This window comes from Elaeis guineensis, chromosome 15 (assembly GCF_000442705.2).
Source record: "Elaeis guineensis isolate ETL-2024a chromosome 15, EG11, whole genome shotgun sequence".
In the NCBI taxonomy this organism is placed as follows: Eukaryota; Viridiplantae; Streptophyta; class Magnoliopsida; order Arecales; family Arecaceae; genus Elaeis; species Elaeis guineensis.
The window spans coordinates 43848-61543 of record NC_026007.2 but is presented as its reverse complement, the minus strand read 5'-3'; the positions used below and the strand labels follow the sequence as shown (position 1 = coordinate 61543).

Below are 17696 nucleotides of genomic sequence, written 5' to 3'. Positions count from 1 at the left end.
TTAGAGCCAACAGATATAAAAAGATGGACCGAAATCAGGAGAATGATCCACCCAAGCAATTGAAGGAGTACTTTACTCCTTCCACATATACCTACTCTCCTTGTATTCAAGTACCCCCTGTGGAGGCCACTCAATATGAAATTAAGTCCAGTATAATCCAAATGTTACCTTCATTTTATGGACTTAATAATGAAGACCCTTATAAACATCTTGAAGAATTTCTTGAGATATGCTCAACTGTCAAAATTCACAACTTCTCCGATGATGATCTTAGGTTGAAATTATTCCCTTTTTCACTTAAGGACAAAGCCAAATACTGGCTACATACTTTGGATTCCATGACTATATCAACCTGGGACCAGCTGCAAGGAGAGTTTCTCAAGAAATATTTTCCCATAGGAAAAACGAATCAAATAAGGAAAGCCATAACTAGTTTTTCCCAATTAGATGGAGAAATGTTTCATGAAACATGGGAAAGATTAAAGGATCTTATTAGAAAATATCCCCACCATGCTGTACCCAAGTGGCAGTTAATCCAATGTTTTTATGATGGGCTCTCTGAAAGACATCGACAAATGGTCGATGCATCATGCGGTGGGACATTTATGCTGAAAAGTGAGGATGAGGCATGGCAACTGTTTGAAATTTTAAGTGAAAATTCATTACATCATATGTCTGCCTCCATTAGAGATAAACCCATGTTAAACTCAAAAAGAGGTGGAATATATGAAGTAGGAAATGCCATAGATATCCATCAAAAGGTAGATGAACTGTCCCAAAAATTAGATCGTCTTCTAAACACTGGACAATCCCCGATTCCACCTAATCCAATCCAAGAAGTTTGTGCATTGTGTGCAAGTCCAAATCATTTTGTTAGTGAATGCCCAGCCGCATCCCAATTTCCTGAGTTTGTGCACGAACAGGTTCAACAAGTCCAACAAGCTCGCAGACCAGGAAACGATCCATATTCGAACACTTATAACCCCGGCTGGAGAAACCATCCAAATTTTTCTTGGAGACCACAACCAGTGGTTGGTCCTGCCACATCTTGACCTCAATATCAAGACTCAACATATAGGCATGGACCATACCATCAATTTCAAAATGTTCCTCAACCGTCTACTACTGGTCACAGCTCAGCTTTTGAGGAAAAAGTCCTGAAAGCACTAGAAAGATTAGAAGTCAACACTCAGACCCTTAACTCCCACACACAATCCATTGCTAAGCTAGAGACCCAAATAGGTCAACTAGCAACTGCATTCAGTAGGAGGGAAGGAGGAAAATTACCTAGCCAATCAGAGAGCAACCCAAGAGGGCAATTTGTGATTGAGAGTTCTAATACCCCAGAAGCTTTTTCTGAACATGCCAAATCAATCATGACTCTGAGAAGTGGGAAGGTCATTGAACACACTAGTAAAACCAATGAGACCGACCCTAAATCTCTAACCGAATCCAAATCACCCAAGAACAAGGAGGACCTGAAAATAGAGAAGGAACCAACTGCACCAGAATCATCTTACTTGCCTAAAGCCCCATTTCCGGATGCCCTGAAAGCCCCTATTCCTGTAGATAAGAAGGGAGGAAAACTCGATGAGATGTTGGAATTGTTTAAGCAAGTCCAAATTAATCTTTCCCTTCTAGACGCAATCAAACAGGTCCCTGCTTATGCCAAATTTTTGAAGGATTTGTGCACCCAAAAACGTAAATCTAGATCACAAATTCCAAAGAAAGTACGTCTCACTGAACAGGCTAGTTCTGTCTTTCAGCATGCCACTCCTCCAAAGCTTAAGGACCAAGGAGCCCCCATCATTTCCTGTGTTATAGGAGATTATCACATTGAAAAAGCTCTTCTGGATTTAGGGGCAAGTGTGAATCTTTTACCTAGTTCGGTGTATGAACTTTTTGGATTTGGAGAACTGAAACCCACATCAGTCACATTACAGTTAGCCGACAGATCAATTAAAGAACCACGTGGAATGCTTGAGGATGTCTTGGTCAAGGTAGATGAGTTTTACTTTTCAGTTGATTTTCTGGTTCTCGATATGGAATTAAGTGGCAACCCCAGACAAATTCCCATTATCTTAGGACGATCCTTCCTAGCTATGGCAAATGCATGCATTAATTGTAGGACAGGAGTCATGGACGTATCGTTTGGGAATAAGAAACTAAGACTGAATATGTTTGGTGCTTCCCAAGGACCATCAATGGATAGTTGCTTCGAAGTAGATACACTAGAAGATATTATAGAAGATGCAACACCCATAATTCTAGCACCAGACCCCTCAGATACTTGCTTGGCTCACTCTGGAGTGTGTGACTTTGAGGAATATAGGAAAGAAGTTAACATCTTGTTAGATACACCACATGATAAAACCACTCCTCCATGGACAATCAAGTATGAGCCATTGCCCACATTAGCCAGTACACCAATAGTCCCATCTTTAGAATCACCACCTACGTTAGAATTGAAACCTCTTCCTGCCACGCTTAAGTATATATTTTTAGGACTCAATGACACCCTCCCGGCAATCATTGCATCAGACTTGACCCCTAATCAGGAAGCACAATTGGTTGGTATTCTGAAGGAATATAAAGAGGCTATCGATTGGTCCATTGCCGATTTAAAAGAAATTGACCCCTCCATTTGCATGCATCATATTCATTTTGAGGAAAATGCCAAACCCCATCGAGATATGCAGAGGAGATTGAACCCAAACATGCGTGAAGTAGTAAAGAAAGAGGTGGTAAAGTGGTTAGATGCTGGAATCATCTACCCCATATCCGATAGTAAATGGGTCAGTCCCACTCAAGTAGTACCTAAGAAATCTGGTATTACTGTGGTGGAGAACGAAGAAGGTGAACTACTTCCAACTCGCATATCATCTGGATGGCGAGTATGCATAGATTATAGAAAACTGAATGCCGTTACTAGGAAGGATCATTTTCCATTGCCCTTCATCGATCAAATCCTAGAACGGTTAGCAGGACAAAGTTTCTACTGTTTTCTTGATGGTTATTCAGGGTACAATCAAGTACCTGTATTTCCGGATGATCAAGAAAAGACGACCTTCACTTGCCCCTATGGCACCTTCGCTTTTCGGCGTATGCCATTTGGGCTTTGCAATGCACCCGCTACATTTCAACGGTGCATACTGGCCATTTTTTCGGATATGGTGGACAAATGTCTTGAAGTTTTTATGGATGATTTTTCTGTGTTTGGAACCACCTTTGAAGATTGTCTCCATAATCTTTCAAAAGTTCTTAAACGGTGTATGGAGACAAATCTTGTCCTAAGTTGGGAAAAGAGCCATTTCATGGTGCGGAAAGGAATTGTATTAGGACATATTATTTCTGAAAAAGGGATTGAGGTAGATAAAGCCAAAGTTGAGGTCATTTCAAAACTACCACCTCCTACTTCGGTCCGACAAATACGATCTTTCTTAGGTCATGCTGGATTTTATAGACGCTTCATCAAAGACTTTAGCAAGATTTCAAGACCCTTGTGCAATCTGTTGGCCAAGGATACACCATTTGTCTTTGATGAAGACTGTTTGAAAGTATTCAACACATTACGAACAGCCCTGACAACAGCACCCATAATAAAACCCCCTGACTGGTCCATTCCATTTGAGATTATGTGTGATGCCTCTGACTTTGCAATAGGTGCCGTCTTAGGCCAAAAAATCAATAAAGAGCCACATGTGATCTATTATGCTAGCAAGACTCTTTCCGATGCCCAATTAAACTACACCACAACAGAAAAAGAGCTACTAGCAGTAGTGTTTGCCCTTGAAAAATTTTGTTCATATCTGTTAGGGTCTAAGGTTCTAGTTTACTCTGATCATGCGGCTCTGAAACATCTCCTCTCAAAGAAAGATACTAAACCGCGTTTAATCAGATGGATCATTCTTTTACAAGAATTTGATCTGGAAATCCTAGATAAGAAGGGTTCTGAGAATGTGGTAGCTGATCACATCTCCAGGATCTTAGTTGAACACACGATAGGCATAGATGAGGTTAAAGAAAAATTTCCTGACGAACAACTTTTCGCAATCTCTTCTAGCCGTCCTCCATGGTTTGCCCATATTGTCAATTACTTATCAACAGGATAAGTACCTTCTCACTGGACAAAACAAGAAAAGGATCGATTTTTCTCGCAAATTAAACATTATTTCTGGGAAGACCCTGAACTATTCAAATACTGTCCTGACCAAGTTATTCACCGTTGTGTCCCCGAGAGTGAATTCCAAAGCATTCTCACTTTTTGCCATTCTTCGGCATGTGGGGGATATTTTAGTGGAAGAAAAACTGCAGCAAAAGTACTGCAGAGTGGGTTTTATTGGCCAACGCTTTTCAAGGATGCACATGAATTTGGCCGAAGTTGTCTGCGATGTCAGCAAACAGGAAATTTATCCAAGAAGGATATGATGCCGCTGACCCCCATTTTAGTAGTAGAAATTTTCGATGTTTGGGGGATTGATTTCATGGGACCTTTTCCAGCCTCATTTGGATTTGAATATATTCTAGTGGCAGTGGATTACGTATCAAAATGGGTGGAGACAATAGCTACACGGACTAATGATAATAAAATTGTAATTAATTTTATCCAACGAAACATCATTAGTCGATTTGGCTTCCCAAGGGTGATCATTAGTGATGGGGGGACTCATTTTATGAATAAACATTTTGAAGCACTTATGAAAAAATATAATATTTCACACAAAGTGGCCACACCATATCACCCTCAAACTAATGGTCAGGTAGAGGTGTCAAATAGGGAGATTAAACATATCCTAGAAAAGACGGTTAGGCCCGATAGAAAGGATTGGTCTCTTCGCTTAGACGATGCATTATGGGCTTACCGTACTGCTTTTAAAACACCCATAGGAATGTCTCCCTATCGACTTGTATTCGGAAAAGCTTGTCATTTGCCGGTGGAATTGGAACATCGTGCATTTTGGGCCATATGGCAATTTAACTTTGATATGAAAAATGCAGGTTCCAATAGGAGACTCCAATTAAATGAACTTGAAGAGCTACGCAATGGAGAATATGAGAGTGTCAAAATTTATAAGGCTCGAACTAAAGCATATCATGATAAATTTATTGCACGAAAAACGTTCGAGCCTAATCAAAAAGTTTGGCTCTTTAATTCTAGGTTGCGTCTGTTTCCTGGAAAACTTCGCTCACGTTGGGACGGACCTTTCATTGTAACTCAGGTATTTCCTCATGGAGCTATAGAACTCAAAAATCCTAAACAGGGGAACACTTTTAAAGTGAACGGTTAACGATTGAAACCTTACATAGATGGAATTAATGATGGAGAATTAATTGAATCTGTTGAATTAGTAGATCCAAAACTGCCATAATACTCAATTCAGTCTGGCTGAAGACGTAAAACTTAGCGCTTGTTGGGAGGCAACCCAATGATTTCATATTTTTTTTTACTTTACCGTAGCTGCAGAAATTTAGAACAAGAGCCTATTAATCAATGAAGCTATCTTCAACTGCCGAAGTAAAATTATCCCGGGTGCACTCTCTCCTTTTATTTTCTTTGCTTTCATTGAGGACAATGTAGATTAAGTTGGGGGGGGATTAATCAAATCCTCGAGTATGGTCAGAAATAATTAGTTTTGTGTATTCAAATTTTATTTTGATTAAGAGTCAATTAGGCATCCTAATAAATGAATGATTAACGATCAAGATAATTTTAGAGATACTGAGGAATAAATTATTAAGAAAACCCAATGAATGGTAGGGTTTGAACTAGACCAAATTTTAGGAGTGATTCTACAACCCTCTTCTTACTGATCTCAATAAAGAATCTGCTTCATGAAAAATTGGGTGGAAAGATCGAGGTATGCAAAACTTCTCCTTAAAAAAAAAAAAAAAAAAAAAAAAAAAAAAAAAAAAAGAGAGAGAAAAACAACATTGGTCTCCTACTGAGTAACCGGGCCCTTTCGCCTAAGTAAGCGTTGTGGTTCGCCTAAAAAGGTAGGCAATGTTATATATATATATATAAAAAAAAAAAAAAAAAAGGGGGACTAAATTGCAAGAAGATAATAAACCTCTTTTCCATTAAGTTAGAGGATTTAAAGAGTAAAGTGGGGAGTTGGTGAAAGAAAAGCTCTGAAAATTTTTTAGTTAAAACTCAGCCACTAATTGGGTCAAATTGATAATCCAATGAAATATCTCTTTAATGGTCTGACCAAGTAACATCTACCTTTTGGGATGCCTAATCTACTTTTTATTCAAAATCAAGTCGGTATACAATGTTGATATATATATTTTACTCGAGGACGAGCAAAATTCAAGTTGGGGGGTGTGATAAACACTTAATTTAAGTATTTTAAATTAAGAAATTATATTTAATTTATCTTATTTATTAAGAATTTGATGTTTCTTTCGATGTTTTACAGGAAAGGTGATCGCTGATACAAAGAGTCCGATTCATAGATCAAAAAGATTCAAGTTTGAAGAAAATTGAACTTAAAATAAAATTAAAATAAAAGAAAGACACATCTGGTATTATAGAAAATGAAGATACTATGCAAGGAATCTAAAAAGGATATAGAAGTCATTATTAATGAACTTTTGTATCTTTTTGGAATATACAAAAAAAGGTTCACGTGAATAATGCTGGGCGCATGAAGTCTGGCGCGCGTGATGTGAATCCAAAAGAAGAAATTGTGGGACGCGCGCGTGAAGGTTGGCAACACGAGCTCGTGGGCGCGCGTGAATGCGCGGATGCTGGCAGGACGCGACGCGGAACGCGTGAGGCAGGACGCGGGCAGGCGCGCACCGCAGACACAGTGGCGAGCAAATTAAAGAAAAAAATTTTATTTGGAAATATTTCAAGTGGAAAGATTTGTATTTTTTTTAGTCCCACATCGAAAAACCATGTAAAACTCCTCCTCCCTAATATCTATAAAAAGGCTTTTGTACTCCCATTAAAGGGGGAGCCCAGAAATTCTTTTAAAGCCTTGCATAGAGGAATAAAAAGGGACTACTTCATGAGCAGCTAGGCTAGCAGTCTCGGGAGTGGAGAAGAAATTTTGTAACGACACAGAGATGGTTTATTGTTCTAAACTTTTCTGTATTTCTTTATATGCAATAAAGATTATGCTTTTTATTTAAATTGTCATGAGTTCTTTATTTGCTCCCTATCATATGCTTTTATTTATGCTTTCTTGTTAGATTAATATTAGGAACAACTTTTACTTTCTGGAGACGCGTCGTGATCTACGGATACGGAGCGTGCCGAGGAAAGAAGAGTTGTATACCTAGTCTTTCCGGAGATGCGCCGTGATCTACGGGTACGGAGCATGCCGAGGAAAGACAGGTATTTTTCCTAAGATTAATCACATTTATTTAGTTAAAAAAGAGATACAACTCTGCTAGTGCAAATTAATTCAAAACTCCCAAGCTCTTTATTTTTTAATTACCGCAATTTTATGATAATTTATTTTCTAAATCAAAAACAACGCTTCTTTCTTTTACCTTGCAATTTCAACTTAGCCCAAGGTCCCTGAGGATACGATCTCGACTCATCCTACCTACGTAGTGAGTAGAGTTATTTTTGGTGCTATCAACGACTAGGCATCAATGCCAACTCCAACTGAACCCTCCAGGTGTCTGAATATCCACTTCAGAGCTCTCCAGTGCTCCATGTCAGGCTGCACCATGAACCTGCTAATCTGACTCACTGCATGAGCGATGTCTGGCCTACAACAGACCATCGCATACATCAAGCTCCCAACTCTTGAAGCATAAGAAACCGTCTCCATCTCCTGAGCCTCCACCTCAGTCTGTGGCACCATGGTCTTCAAGAGTCTGAAGTGACCGGCAAGTGGCAGCTCCGTCGGCTTTGCTCCCTTCATCCTGAATCTCTCTAAGACCTTCTATATGTAGCCCCCCTGGAAAGTCCAATGCTGCACACATAGGAGTCGAACTGTTTGTACCATTGCCTCGATGACTGCTTCAGACCGTACAGCGACTTCTGCAATAAACAAACCTTTCCCTCTGATCCTGGATCCCTGAAATTGGGTGGCTGCTCCATGTAAATTCTCTCCTCCAAATGCCCATGGAGGAACGCCGTCTTGACATCCATCTGCTCCAGCTCTAAATCCTGAGCTGCTACAATGCTCAGCAACACTCTGATGGAAGTATGTCTGACGACGGGAGAGAAGACCTCGCTGAAGTCGATGCCTTCCTTCTGGGAGTATCCCTTGGCCACTAACCTCACCTTGAATCTGATACCTCCCTACTCTGAAGGCCCTTCCTTGCGACTGTAGACCCATTTGCAGCCAATGGGCCTCTTCCCCTGTGGCAACTGCACAAATCGCCACATCTGGTTCTGGTGGAGAGACTGCATCTCCTCGGACATTGCCTGGATCCACTGCTCTCTGTCCTGGCTCTCAATAGCCTCCTGATATGTATATGGGTCTCCATTCACTGTCACCAGGGCATATGACAGCATCTCCTCGAAGCCATATCGGTTCGGTTGCCTGATGGTCCTTTTGGGCTTGTATAGGGCAACACCGATATCAATCCTCGATCCAGCTCGCTCCTGCTGGACCTCTCCGCCTCGATCATCCATCTGAGTTTTCTCCACCTGTGGAGACACCTTAGGTAGGTTCTCCACCTGAATGTCATGTCCTCCCATAGTACCTGCAAGAGGCAAAATTAAAGAGGTAAGCTGTCCAGCAGCACCCTGCTGGACCTCCTCCTGCTCCTGCTGCTCCTTCATGCCTGCTCACCTCCGTAGGACTGACTCCTCATCAAAAGTCACATCCTGACTAATGATGACCTTCTTTTCTAAGGGATCCCATAGCCTGTATCCCTTAACTCCTCGCAGATAGCCTAGAAACACCATCTTGCGTGATCTGGCGTCTAGCTTGCTCCGCTCACCAGCTCCAATGTGCACATAGGCCGTGCACCCAAATACCCATAGATGGCCCAGCCCAACTGTCCTCCCAGACCACACCTCCTCTGGAAGCCTGCCATCCAACCTGGTATGAGGTGACTGATTGACCAAGTAACCCACTGCGTCAACTGTGTCAACCCAGAATGCCTTTGGAAGCCCTGCCTGCAGCCTCATGCATCGTGCCTTTTCCAGAAGTATTCTGTTCATCCTCTCAACCACCCCATTCTGCTGTGGAGTCTCCTTAACTGAGAAGTGTCTCCTGATCCCACACTCCTCACAGTAGTCCTGGAACTCTCTGCTGGTGTACTCCCCGCCATTGTCTGACCTCAGACACTTCGTGCTTTTCTCCTGCTCCTTCTCTACCTCAGCTCTCCAGATTTTAAACTTGGTGAAGACCTCAGACTTTTCTCTCATGAAGTAAATCCAAAGTTTCCTTGAGAAATCATCAATTAGGGTCATGAAGTATCTGGACCCATTCCTAGTTGAAATTGGGGCTGGTCCCCACACATCCGTGTGTACTAACTCCAGAGGGGCTGCACTGCAGGTTGTACTGATGTTGAACTGAACTCTCCTCTGCTTTCCCATCTGGCAAGGCTCACAGATCTCCCCTGTAGCACCATCCTCCAGATCAGAGATGAGTCCTCTCCTGCTCAACTCCCTCAGCCCCTTGTCACCCATGTGGCCTAGGCGGTAGTGCCACATCCTGTAAGCCCCCTGCTGGTCCTGTGCTGTAACTGCTGCATCAGATTCTCCGATCACCACAAATCCCTCCATGCGATAGAGATTATTGTCCAACCTCCTACCCCTCATCACCACCATAGCTCTATTGAAGATGTTTAATACTCCGCTTCTAGCCCTACTGCTGAAGCTGTATCCACTGCGTTCCAAGTAGCCTAGTGACACCAGATTCTTTTCCAACTCCGGGACATGCTTTACATTTGTCAATGTCCTCACAATCCCATCAAACATTCTCACCCTGACTGTCCCTATCCCAGCCACCTTGCAAGGATGATTGTCGCCTAGAGTCACTGATCCCTCATCTGTCTTGGTGTATGTCGCAAACCAAGACCTGTGTGGTGTGTAGTGATGTGAGCACGCAGAGTCTAGTGTCCACTCCTCTGTGTAATGTCTGTGATCATCTGATACCACAAGTAGATCATCCTCCACCTGCTGCCTAGCAACTGCACTCACTGATTCTGAGCCACTTCTTTCTCCCTTCTTGCTCTTTCATAGTGGACATTCTCGCTTGAAGTGCCCGAACTCATTGTACTTGAAGCATTTCATCTCTTTCTTTCCCTTCCTGGACCTAGACCGCCCCCTGGACTTGCTTCTGTCTCTGCCTCTACCTGTCATCTCCCCTACTGCCAAACCCTCCTGGGGAGCCCGATCTTTGGTCAACTTTTCCCTTTGCTCATTAGACCTCAGCACCGAGACCATGTCCTCATATTCCAGAGTCTCCTTACCGTAGAGCAGTGTAGTCACCAAAGTGTCATATGATCTTAGTAGTGAACACAAAAGCAACAGGGACTTGTCCTCCTCATCCAGCTTCACCCCAATATTCATCAACTCCATGCACAACTAGTAGAACCTCTGAATGTGGCCAATCACATCAGACCTCTCCTACATCCGAAGACTGTACAACTTCTTCTTCAGCATCAGCTTGTTGCACATATTCTTCTTCATATACATGGTGTGCAACTTCGACCAAAGGCCCTTCGGGGTCTTTACTTCCAGCACCGAATACAACACCGCATCCGCCAAACATCCTCTGATCACCGAGCATGCTTTCTTCTCCAATGATGCCCATTGTCTATCTGTCATTCCCTCAGGCTTCTCATCCAAAGCCTGATCCAGATCTGCTTGCACCAGAAGATCCTCCACCCAAATTTTCCACATGGAAAAATTTTTCTAGCCATCAAACTTCTCAAACTCAACCTTCATATTGCTGCCCATGACTGGATCTAAGCCAAACAAGTAATATAAAATCAAGAAGTGTAGAATATACCTTGATGGTACCTTGCTGAAAATTTTCAGCACTTGGGATCTTCAACTTCTCGTGCTTGGAACCGCTTCCTCACCAATCTGGCTCTGATACCAACTATTGGAGCACAATTCTGGCTCCTCCCATGGATCTTGGGTGCAGCAGAACCAGCAACGAACAGATCTGGAGACTTCTGAACACGATCTAAGGCTCTTGACAAAAACAGCCTGGTTGCTGTCTTCTTCGTCAGCCTTTTGTTCCAGATGAGGAACGCCTCTGAAAACACCTCTAAAAAATCCAAGATCTGGTATCCAACCAGATCAGGTCTAGATCTCAAATCAGAGTATTCTAGATAGGGAAGAAGGTAGATGGAGACAGACCTCACAGATCTGTCCTGCTGCAGCCTTTCTTGTAGATTTGTTGATGGAGATCTCACCCGTGCCTCAAACGACCTCAGATCAACTCCAGATCTGAAAGAAACTTGTATCAACCTCTTCTCAAGGAATTCCAGATCCTGGACCTGATGTTTGGGTGGCTGCAAAAGAGGGAGAGAAGTAAATGGCTGGCAACTGTAAGAGAGGAGGGGCTAGCACCCCCTTTGCTTTTCTTTCCTTTTTGGGCCTGGCGGCAAGAAACCCTAGGGTTTCTTGCTCCTGGGGCATGGAGAAGAGCTGGAGAGAGAGGGAGAAGAGAGAGAGAGACTTGGAAGAAATGGTTCTTGTATTCCTTTTGGCTTGATCAAACCTATACAAGTACATGTATATATAAACACAGGGTCAAGTGACCCAAACCCAAAACTCCTTTGACCAACTCTATGGGAGATTAGGTTAACCCAAGCCCATGTACACCCATGACTTGACCTAATCTCACCTATCCTAGGCCCAGACCTGGCCCATAAAGAGTTGGTCCCTTGAGGCCCACATAACCTAGACCTCAAGAACCCGAAAGGCCCACAGCCTTTCAACCTAGGGCCCAACTAGCCCTAGAGCCTCCATGAAGCCCTCATGAATGATGGACCTTGGCCTTAGCCTTGGTCCCCTGGGCCATGGGCACACCACCTGGATCACAACAAGATCAGATTCAGAGCATCGATGTGATCGATGTAGTTTTTTTATTTTATATCAGATTTTATATATAAATTTTTTATATCATAGACCTTTAATCGATAATTTAGATCTAATCTAAGATATGTTAAGAAGATTAAAATATTTAGTCTTTTATTTTTTATTATAAAATTTTAAAAATACATGCTTTGAACTACCTATTTTTCCTTCAGATGGTATCAGAGTCAGATTTCTTATGACATGATTTTTTTTGCATATAACTTGATATTACAAGCATTTAGATCTATAATTTAATTTAAATTAAATTTTGATATATGATATTTAGATCTAAAATTAATTATAGATTTGATCGCATAAACTGATATAAGATTGTTCTGCTGTAAAGTTTACCCCTTACAGTGCAAAGGTTATCCTAGTTTGTGCTGATCTTTATAAAATCTAATTTTTATTATTTAGATTAGATGTAAATAATTAATTTAGAATCTAAGTAGTATAGTAGTTTGATTAGATAGATCATCATAGCCATCCGGTCATAAGAGAAATCAGGGTTTCGCAAGTCTATTTATCCATTCGATAGGTGAAAGAATAGTGCCCTACAAGCCAATCGCATGGGAATGCGATGGGACTTTTCTTTATTATCTTTCTGTTCATTTGCATGACATTAGTTATTTTATTTATATGAGGTATTATATTTTATCATTTGTTGTATCATTTTTATATGATTATGATAAATTTCATAGATTAGGATAATGATTTTAGGGCCATGATGAGATCATAACAGTGAGACCTAAAATCTTGATAGCCCCAATCTAAAATATTTTCAGTTGTTGGATCATCGAGTCAGAGATCGATGATTTCGGTAAGACTAGTACATCCTATGTATGCTCGATGGAGAGGGTGGTTGATCTCACAACCACTTATATGGTGACACTAATACAAAGATATAGGTGCTTATTAGAGAATGTGTTCACTGAATTGACCCATAAAAGAATATCTAATGGAGCCTTACAGCATATCAGTAGAAGATTTTTCAGTGGGAGTGGTGCATGTGATCTTTTGACTGGAGAGCACCATGGTACCTTATATGCATGGACCCTTACTTTGGTTTATTTTCTAGCACACCACTTTCAGATGTGTGTGGAATATTCTAGGTATGGCAAAGTGTGCATGGAGATTGTGAGTGGTCAATAAAAAATCGATCACTTTTTGTAGGAGGAGAGAACATCCTATGTGATCTCATAGGATGGTGACTCTGAGAGTCTCTGATCAGAGCAGGGATGAACAGTAGAAATGATTTCTACTAGTTCATCAGTCAAGTCATCATCATCAGATTGAGATACATATAGTTAGGTATTTGAGTTTCACATATTTTTGTATCCATGGTCTTTTCGAGATGTTATGTGATCAAAGGATTGAATTGCATGGTAACTCACCACGGAAGGATAATTTTGATATTTTCATCAAATTTTAAATCTTTCGGATAGTCATGACACATTGCTAGACATCAATCTTGACTTGTAGATTCTTTAAAATTAAAAGAATTTAATTTCAAAATTAATTAAGAAGAGTCTTAGTTGATTGAGACTCTCGAGCTGACCTAATCCAATCGGATTAGGGTTACATCAAGAATTTTGATCTACTGTTGGTTAGATTTGAAATCCGATGGATCATACATGTTGCTCCTAGATTGATTTTGATGATTACAAAGCAGATTGAAGGGATACAAATAATTTTAAAATGAAAAAGTCCTTATGCTCTTCAAGGGCAAAATCGTAATTTCACTAAAATTCTGATTTGATAGTATCATTTGATAGAACAAATGATTTATAAACTATTGGTGAAAATTTCATTATATTTGGACTTATATTTTTGAAGTTATGAAGGTTTGAAGTGCATGAGTTGACTCATGAGTCAACTCATGGCACTGTGAGCTGTTTGGCACGCAAAAAATTCCCATGGCACGCTGGATTTTTGACTTGGCACGACCTGTGAGTTGACTCATGAGTCGACCCACAAGGCATGAGTCGACTCATGAGTCAACCTCTGCTGATTTGAGCCGAAAAATCTAGAAATCAGACCTTCTGGTCTGTGCAATAGAAGTCGACTCATGAGTCGACTCCTGATGCATGAGTCGACTCATGAGTCGACCCCTGCGACGGAAAATGTCAGCAACGGCTATTTTCTTATCCATTTTAATTGCCATTTATGCTTCCTAAAATTGCTCTAACGGCTCTTTATCTACCTAAATTATTTTCTCTTGCTTCTAATGCTACAAAATGCTTTAAATGATGAAAGAAATTGCAGATTAAATAGCGGATCAAATGTGAAATCAAAAACGAGAAGAACAGAAGAGAGGATCCGAAATCTGCACGAAAAAGCCTGAGATCAACGAAAAATCCAAAAAAAAAAAGAGAGAGGATCCACAATATACCAGAGAGATTGTGAAAGAGAAAAGCAAGAGCTTTCAAGGAGAGAATCCTTCACGCCTATTGTTTCAACCTTGATCTAGAGATCGTTCAAAGCTTTCAAGAGATCTTCAATCAACAATCAACCTCTTCTCAAGCATTCAAGCGTTCATCCACTTTGAGAAAATCTGAAAAAGGGGTTCATCATTTGAGTAAAGTTTTTATTGTTATATTTGCTCATTTAAGGAGCTGTTATTGTATTAATCCGTGCTCTAAATATTCTTACTCTTTGTGAGTTTTTGTTCTTGTTTTTGAAAGATTTCCAAAACAAGGAAAGGTTGATCCGAACCTAAAATCAGAGTATTTTGGGTTTACTTGTACCCGAGAAACAAGTGATCTAGCTGGGGATAGCTAGTGTCGGAGTTTCCGACATTTTGTATTCGGGTTGAATACAAAGGATAGTGGATTGAAATTCCTAAGTAGGATCTTGGGGAGTGGATGTAGGTGCAAGGTTAGCACCGAACCACTATAAATCCTTGTATTTGTGGTGTGCTTTATCGCTTTACTTTATATCTTTATTATATTCTTGCATTCCTGCTTTAGGTATTTAATATTGAATTAAAATCTTTGTCTTGTTCATTATAAGAAATTAATTAAGTAATCGGTTGGGCTTAAAATTTTTAGAAACCCAATTCACCCCCCCCCTCTTGGGTTGCATAGCTGGGCAACAAGTGGTATCAGAGCCGGTGCTCTAGCCCTTCTTTGATCTAATAATCAAAGAGCCAAAGATCTATGGCAACCCATGTTGGTACTTCTCTAGCCGAGGGACAATCAACAAACCGACCTCCACTTTTCAATGGGTCTAATTACACCTATTGGAAAGCTCGGATGAAGATTTTCATACAAGCACTTGACTATGATATGTGGAGTATCATAGTGAATGGTCCTCACACACCCACCAAGATTATAGATGGTGAGGAATCAACCAAACCCGAGAAAGAATGGGATGAGGTTGACAAGAAATTGGCACAATTAAATGCCAAAGCCATGAATGTTCTTTATTGTGCACTAGATGCAAGTGAATTTAATCGCATTTCTACTTGTACATCTGCTAAAGAAATATGGGATAGGTTAGAAGTAACCCATGAGGGAACAAATCAAGTAAAAGAGTCTAAAATAAACATGCTTGTACATAAATATGAATTGTTCAAAATAGAGCATGATGAGTCCATAACTGCTATGTTTACTCATTTTACTGATATAATCAATGGTTTAAAGAGTCTTGGCAAATCTTATACTAACAGTGAACTTGTAAGGAAGATTCTCAGGTCACTGCCAAGAACTTGGGAAGCCAAGGTGACTGCCATCCAAGAAGCAAAGGACTTGAACACTCTACCTCTAGAAGAGCTTCTTGGATCCTTGATGACTCATGAACTTAGCATGAAGCAACATCAAGAGGATGAAATCAAAAAGAAAAGAACCATTGCCCTCAAATCCACAACTTCGCCTGATTATGAAACGGATGAATCTGAAGATGAAGAACAGGATGAAGAGATGGCTCTCATCACCCGGAAATTTAAGAAGTTTCTAAGAAAAAGGAAACAGGGGATGAGAAAGAAATTCACAAAAGGGGATCAAAGCAAAGAAAAGGAGAAAGATCAACCCCCTATATGCTACGAGTGCAAGAAGCCAGGATATTTCAGATCCGAATGTCCACAATTGAAGAAAGGTCCAAAGAAGTTCAAAAAGAAGGCAATGATGGCGACCTGGAGTGCGAGTGATGACTCAAGCTCCGACGAGGAAACCTCAACAGAACAAGCCAATCTGTGCCTGATGGCACAAGAAAATGAGGTAACTTCTGAATCCACTAGTGAATTTACTTTTGAAGAATTGCATGAAGCATTCTATGATTCAATTGATGAATTAAAGAAACTAGGGAAGAAAAACAAAGAGCTAAAATTGGAAAATCAATCCTTAGTGAAACAAGCTGAAAATCTTTCAATTGAAAAATTCACCTTGATTCAAGAAAATCAAAACTTAAAGGATGAAATGAACAAGCTGAAATCTATAGTAGATAAGTTCACCTTAAGTTCAAATAAACTAAATATGATCCTTGAAAATCAGAAAGCTATATATGATAAGGCTAGACTTGGTTATAAACCCCTGAAGAAACAAAAATTTCTGAAGGATATTTATGTAAATTATTCAAGTAACAAGTCTACAAATATTACTTGTTTTAAATGTGGAAGAATAGGACATAAATCATACACATGTCTTATTAACAAATATGCAAACACAAAGAAAATATGGGTTCTAAAAGGAACCATTCTGACTAACCTGAAAGGACCCAAGAAAGCTTGGGTACCTAAGACAGAAACTTGACCTTTGCTTGCAGGTGTGTCTAGCATCCCAAGAAGGAAACAGGAAATGGTATCTTGACAGCGGATGCTCGAGACACATGACTGGTGATGAATCACAATTCATCACGCTTGATGCTAAGGATGGAGGGATGGTCACCTTTGGAGATAATGGCAAAGGAAAGATCATCGGGATAGGTAACATTGGTATCACTCCCTCCAAATACATTGAGAATGTTTTATTAGTTAAAGGTTTAAAGCATAACTTACTTAGCATTAGTCAATTCTGTGATAAAGGGTATAAAGTAAGTTTTGAATCATCTGTTTGCATTGTGACGAGTCCTATTAACGATGGCATTAAATTTATAGGACATAGGTATGGCAATGTTTATATGGTAGACTTGAATGATTTAACTAAATTAGACATGCAATGCCTAGTTTCCTTAAATGCTAAAATAAATGAGACTAGTTGGCTGTGGCATCGTAGACTTGCACACATTAGCATGCATTCTCTCTCAAAATTAATTAAAAAGGATTTAGTTCTCGGTTTGCCAAAACTGAATTTTGAAAAGGATAGAATTTGTGATGCATGCCAATTAGGTAAACAAACTAGAGTATTTTTTAAATCCAAAAATACTGTTTCAACTTCTAGACCTTTAGAGCTCTTACATATGGATTTATTTGGACCAACAAAAACCACTAGTCTAGGAGAAAAATGATATGGATTTGTAATAATAGATGATTACTCTCGTTTTACTTGGGTTTTCTTTTTAGCTCACAGAAATGAAACTTTTCAAATTTTCACTAAATTTTATCGAAAAGTCACTAATGAAAAAGGGTTTTCAATTCAAAATATTAGAAGTGATCATGGAACTGAATTTGAAAATCAAGATTGTGAAAATTTTTGTGATGAAAATGGAATTGGCCATAACTTCTCTGCTCCTAGGACACCTCAACAAAATG

General features: G+C 40.1%; 1 non-coding gene across 1 annotated transcript; it reads right to left on the bottom strand.

Annotated features, from left to right (window-relative positions):
• Positions 1–410: 410 nt before the first annotated feature.
• LOC140854213 (small nucleolar RNA R71) lies at positions 411–516 on the bottom strand. Its single transcript, XR_012137346.1, has one exon. It is a non-coding gene; the product is annotated as a small nucleolar RNA R71 (small nucleolar RNA).
• Between the last annotated feature and the right edge of the window lie 17180 nt (positions 517–17696).